Raw genomic sequence first — 7,500 nt, forward strand, 5'->3', positions numbered from 1 at the left:
GCATGTTTGACGATACATTTGTTGTTGTACAAAACATTGATATGTATCCAGCTGTAATTATAGGATACCCATCTATGGGAAATCAAAACATTATCTTAGCCCCTGCCAAGCACGGCATGTATATCAAAGGGAAATTCTATAAGTCTTCTAAAACCATAAAATCAGTTTTGGATAAAAAGGAGACGACAAATGTAACCGTAACGTACGTTGAAGAACCAATAACTTGTCTCACTAATAAAGAAATAATATACGCGACCCAGCAGAATTCTCGTTCACCCGTAATATCATCTTGCACGCAATCTATCGAGCCAAACGTACCTTCGAATTTAATAGTGCAAATAAAGAAAACATTACCGGGATCTGAAATATTATACAGCTATTTATACAGTAGGCTCACATCAACAATGTAATATTGAAGTCTGTAATCATTTAAATAACACTTTAGTAATTCACAAAAATCAACATATCTTGGATGTAGAAGTTTATAGACATCGTATTCTTACTGTTGCTGAAATCAATCACTCTCAATCAGTTGCGGATGAATCCCTTTTGCAGTCTATTAAAAATAAAATCAATAAAGACATTCAAGACGAAGAGATTCAGCAGAAAATTTTTCGACTTTTAACTAAATATCATGATGTTTTTTCCACTACGGATGGATCCTTTGGAAAAACAGATGTAATCGAGCATCAAATAAGGTTAAAGGACAAGCAGAAAAATATCTATGTACCCCTCGTACAGACTCCCTATGAAATTCCAGAATGAAATAAGTGATGAAGTAGGTAAAATGCCAGAAGAAGGAGTCATTAGGAAATCAAACAGCCCTTATAATTTTCCATTAATAGTTGTACCGAAAAAAGATCGAACATGGCGTATCTGCGTCGACTTCCGTCGTCTAAACGAGGAGACGATCCCTGATCGATTCCCAGTGCCATGTACTGACGATATTTTGTCTTTGTTAGGTCAAAATAAATATTTTACCAGTTTGGACTTACTTAAAGGCTTTCACCAGATATCATTAGAAGAAGATAGTATCCCATACACAGCCTTCAGCACAGCCAGGGGACATTATGAATTTTTACGGATGCCTTTTGGTTTACGTTGTGCTCCTATAACATTTACAAGAATGATTAACATAGTGTTTGGAGACTTGTTAGGGGATATATTGCATGCCTATATGGATGATCTTGTAATCTTTTCCAACACCTTAGAAGAACATCTACGTAAGTTAGAACTAGTACTACAGAGATTAAGACAACATAACTTAAGGGTAAAGATTAGTAAGTGTGAATTTTTCAAAACAGAATTAATATATTTGGGTTTCATGGTGTCAAGCCAAGGTCTTAAAGTAGTCCATGATAAGGTGTCGGCTATACGTAATTTTCCCATACCTACTAATGTCAAGGGAATACAGCAATTTCTGGGTTGTAGGGGATATTAGAGGCATTTTATACGCAACTATTCAATAATAGCCGCTCCTTTAACTGATCTTACGAAGAAGGGCATAGATTTCATATGGTCCTCTGCATCATCAACAGGCGTTTAATACCTTGAAAGAGGAACTGTGTAGTTCTCCTATCTTAAAATTTCCTGACTTCGGTAAGGAATTCTTTATTGCAACAGACGCCTCAGACTTAGGGAGTATGTGGGGGTATTGCTTCAGCAATATGATAAACAATTTTTCCCGATAGCTTTTTATTCTCGAAAATTGAGAACTTCCGAAAGTAAGTATGCAGTAATATACAAGGAAGGGCTAGCTATTGTTAATTCACTAGTGCATTTTAAGTTCATAATTTACGGTTATCCCGTTAAGGTTCTTACTGTCCATTAAACCACTAACCGAGTTCTTTATAGGCTTCAACCACAGCCCTAAACGAACTCGGTGGCATTTGATCATTAAAGATTTTGGCGCAAGAATCGGGTATTTACCTGGGAAAGCAAATATCATTGCAGATGCATTATCACGCAACCCCGTGGCATCTTGTATGGAGCAATTAGCTGAATTAATAGATATATCAACATCCATGCCTATTATTAAAACGATATCTGAACAAGAAGATTTAGGCTGGAGCGCTGAATTATCACAGACTGAGCAAAGAAAAGATCAGAAAATAGAAACAATTATAAATGCTTTGAAAGGCAATCATAAGGAAAAGGGGATATATAAAGTATAAGCAGCAGAAATTATATAATCAAAGATAATATTCTGTGTAGGACTGTGACAAGGAAAACCCGCAATACACCACATGTAACTAGCGACCAGGTAGTAGTACCAATCTCACTTATTTCCACTGTCTTGAATTGGTTGCATTCAAATCCATTACATGGACACCCGGGGTTCTCACTAATGTCACAGAAAGCCCAATCATTGTTTTATTGGCATACGATGCTTACAGATATAAAAAAGGACACAGCTAATTGTCGCACATGTCAGGAAAACAAAGGGCATACGAAAACACCTGTCAGCCTAGGGGCTTATCCCGTGCCCAATCAACCCTTTGAAAGAATACATTTAGATTTGTTAACAGGATTTTACGAGTTAGACAGAGGAAATAAGCACCTCTTAGTAATTATAGATGCTTTAACTCGATATAAAGAACTAATAGTGCTTAAAACTAAAACTGCGATTGAATGCGCTAGGAAGTTTTACGAGTGTTTACATTTGTAAACAGGGAATTCCACACATGATAATCTCAGACTCGGGTGGTGAATTTAATAATCACTTTCTTACCTCATTGTGTGAATTCCTTAGCATAAAGAAAATAAATACCATGATATATCACCCAGAGTCGAATGGGCTAGTGGAAAGAGCAAATAGAAAAGTTTTTAAATTTATTAAGAGTAACACTAGGTGGATCAGACCTCAACTGGGATATTGCAATACCTGCGGCACTGAGTACTCCGAATCATTCATATCATATATTAATTAAAATGTCACCGCATGAAGCATTTGGTACCCCAGTTAGAACGCCTTTCCATGTATTAACGCCTACAACTAATCTATCAAATCCTTCAAAACAATGTATAAATGCAAGCAAAAGTCGATATGATATCCTTCGAAAGAATTTAGAAGAATCACAAATCATAATGAAAAGGAATCATGATAAATTAGCGAAGCCAACTAAAACATATACCGTGGGTGATAACGTATATATACAGATAAATGTGCGTAAAGGACTCAATTATAAACTAACACCTAAGTTTGAAGGCCCATTTCACATTTTGGAAACATTAACGGCCAATAGGTTTAGAGTTCATAACGTATCCCAACCCACGGATGAGAGAATAGTACCATTGGCTCACATAAGAAATAAAAAAAAAAAAAAAAAGAGAGGGAAAGAAGTGATTGAAAAATTTTTATTTGTGTGTTTAAAAGTTTTCTTCTTAATACAGGAGTAATTACATATATTTTTCTCGTTACAGGTTTCCAAGATGAATTTTTTGATGTTGGGAGTGATATTGTTCGCTCAGACATTTTTCTCGAGTGGGATGAGCTCTAAAACTAAAAGTATAGATTTTAAATATGGCACTATAGTTGAAAGACAAGAAGACGTTTTTATTACATCGAGCAACGTAGTTGTAGAAGTGAATATGCAAGCAATTTTCCTTCCAGAGAATGATGTCACTAGCTTAAAACCGCCATTTCAAGGTTTTCTATCTCATTGGATGAGTTGCATAGAAGACATTATCATTTGACTACAGAGAGTTTGCTTGGATCGACACTAAAAGTTGCAGAGATGCTATCTGATGACTTGCAAAATAAGACTTACGAGACAGAATCTTTGGCTTGTGACCTTTTGATGTGGACTGTAGGACACGAACATAAAGAAAGACGAAATCCGTTTATTTTTGCTGCATTAAACATCTTTGGGTCTATTGCAAGTTTAGGTTTAGGAATTTCCAATCGTCTTAAGATTAGTAATCAAAATAAGAAAATTGAGTTCTTGACTCTTCAAGATGAATTGATTATGTCAGAACTAAGGAATCAGTTAGCTTCAATCAATCAAATTATGGATTTAGTAAATGAACATTCAAGTAATATCAGTCATATTATGGAAGTACAGGATTTGTGGGGCAACGTTAACGTATTATGATTCAAAGATAGATCACATACATAACAGAATTGCACATTTCATTGAGAAATCCAAGGATTATGTAGAAGCTATCACGTTAGCAACTAAAGGTGTACTGTCGCCCCATTTGTTGCCTATAAATTACTTAAAGTTAGTTCTGGAGAACGGAAGGGATAAACTAGGCTATGTTCCTTTGTTAGGCGAACGTAGGATAGAATTTTATTACAGCCTAATTACAGTAAGCGTTGAAAATAACAAGATTAGGATTACAATTCCCTTTGATTCTTCTGATGCCTGGCAATCATACAGGATATCACCATTTCCGACTTTCATGACGAATCACTGAAATCCAGTAATATCCAGTTTGACTGGACACGTATTGATTTCCCCAGACAAGGAAACATATACGGTCATTAAAGACTTAAATCAATTAACTCACTGTTCAGACGCAATGGATAGAAAAATATGTACAGCTGACTCATTTGAATTCCATAAAAACTTAATGGATTCATGCGAGTTAGGTATAGTGCTAGACGATGCTCTCTCCCATACAAGTGAAAATTGTCTGGATAAGCTTTATCCCTTTGACAATAATGAGTTCAATTGTAGACTGAACAATGGCTCGTGGATACGATACGACAAGGACGGCTTCAATGTATCATGCCCGGACGGATCCACGTCCTTTGCACACATCTTTGTTTGCAGCAGATTGTTGTATCAGGACTTCCAATAATTCCATGGTGACAGGGGTAAGGACTATCATCAGAGAACGAGCCTACTTCGCGAACTTCACGTGGATGTCTACAATGCCAGCACTACATCTCACATACAACAAACAGGTAGCCAAGCGGTTGATGAAATTGACCGAAATGAACCACCTGTCACCGACTTATAAGGAATTTCTTCACCCCATACTACTAGCAGGATTAAGCGTGACTGTGAGGATATTTATCGCCGTGAACATCCTTGTTTGGCGTAGGTTACGGAACAGTTGGAAGCTAAACCAGAACGTTTCGCCATGTCCAGACAAAACTCCTTATTTAACTCAGTTTAAAGCCGTTTGAAGTGGCCACCTCATTCGCTAAAGGAGTAAAATGCTCTGGAAATTGTGTGTGTACGAAAAGCAGTTAGTACGCTAGTAATATGTAATTGAAGAAATTATTGAACATTGCATTGTTAAAAATACATTTAAAAAAAAAAACATTTAAAAAAAATATATAAATCATTTTTTTCTCTCGGCATCTAATAAAATATATAAGCCGGAATGTTAAAAGAAAAGAGAGAAAAATAAAATAAAAATAACAGAATCTATGGGCATCTAATGAAATATATCAGCCCTATATATAAATATAAATATATATATATATATATAATATATACATATATATATATATATATATAAATATATATATATATATATATATATATACATATATATATATATGTATATATATATAAAATATACATATATATATATATATATAGGCTATATATATATATATATATTCATATATACACACACACACATATATATATATATATATATTTATATATATATATATATATATATATATAGAAAATATATATATATATATATATATATTTATATATATATATATATATATATATATATAAATATATGTATATAAAAGCATAGAATTATATGTATAACACTTATGATTTCAAGTAATGGAAATAGCAACCACAATGGCATCATTTAACATCGTATTCTACTATTGCAATATATATCAGCTGAGAATTAATTTATGATAAACCCTTCTGTCTTGGCAAAGATATGAACTATGCCTTTTAGCCGACACATACCGGCTGGAACTCTACCAGTCAAGCTATCGGGGGAGATATGTTGATTGCAAGTGTACTGTACATCTTCCTGTCGAATTTCATAATCTGTTCGAGGACTTGAAATAAACTACTTTCTAAAATGATAGTGGTTATCGAGTTTGCAATACTTGGTTATTTATGAAGAATATACATCACTAACACTTTTGATCTTAATCAATGTAAATATCAACTACAATGTCATTTGATATTGAATTCTACCTTTTTTCTAAATGAATTTCCATTGGATATACATTCCCAAAGGTAGAATTGAATATTAGATATGTCTTAGTATATAAAAACAGAACTTTCATTCAGGCATTACATATATTGTTTATTTCTTTTGTCAATATAGACAATAAATGGCTCCAGTTCCTTGTAGTAAGTAGATATGAAGAAATTGATGCAAAAAAAAATTATGGTGAGCTACTAAATCCTTTCTTAAATCAATATATAAAAAAAAAAAACTATGGAAAAAATAATTTAGATGGAAAACCAAAACTTAAGATTAGTGAGGAAATCAGTTAATGTTTGAGAATGTCTTAGATAAGTAATGAACTGTCGAGGACCACAAAATGAAGATCTCAAACAAAACACCAAGACAAACTTGCAATGACAGGTAGAGATACATTGGACATTAGGCTGTTATCCAAATATACAAAAAAAGCCAGACAATCAAGGGTTCAAAAATATAAACAATAAATATTAATGATAGAATAGAGAATAGTGAAAATTGACAATTTACAGTCCCTTTGACATTTACTTAGTTTAGCCTATTTCTATATGAATAGAGTGTGAAGCAATTACTTGGTCACAGTTCATTTTATTTATTTGTTTTATTTATTTATTTTTTTGGGGGGTGGGGGGGAGGAAGAAGAGATTATGCTTACACCAAATATCCGATCAAAAATGCCTATTTTTTATACCTGTTTCCATTTCTATGATTTTGAGAAAAATCACATTTTTGCAAATATACAGAGGCATATCGCCTACATACCAGTAGCCTGATGAATGAAGGGTAGGGAGAGGAACAAGACAACAGCCATTGCCGTAATCATTTTTTACATCGAGTATTCGATGAAAGACAAACACTGAATTTTAATAGAGAATGATGGAAAACTAATTATTGGAAAAATATGGTTTGTAAATGGACTTTTCCAGTTGCACCCATGGCAAACTATAAAAGTGTTCCTTCAAGCGAAAATGCACAGAGAGAGAGAGAGAGAGAGAGAGAGAGAGAGAGAGAGAGAGAGAGAGAGAGGAACTCAAGCATTTCCAGAATGAAAAAATAATAATGTTACTTCTTTACCAATGCCAAATATACTGTTTGAAGCTTTCGGGAAATTCAGAAAGTTTACTGTGGCTTCGTGTGTACTGTTCATCAAGAAACCATTACATGAAAAAGGATATATCGATTTGAAATATATGAAAAGTTTCAAGGATTGTTTCCTTTTTACCTATTAATAATAGATCACGTAGCATGTAAAAAGCAAGTGAAAACCCAATCCTAGTCCCATAATTCATCTGATATACCCTATCATGGTATGCGGAAAGATATTCACTAGTTTTAAGGCTAGCTGAATTTTAA

Source organism: Palaemon carinicauda, chromosome 23 (genome assembly GCF_036898095.1).
Source record: "Palaemon carinicauda isolate YSFRI2023 chromosome 23, ASM3689809v2, whole genome shotgun sequence".
NCBI lineage: Eukaryota > Metazoa > Arthropoda > Malacostraca > Decapoda > Palaemonidae > Palaemon > Palaemon carinicauda.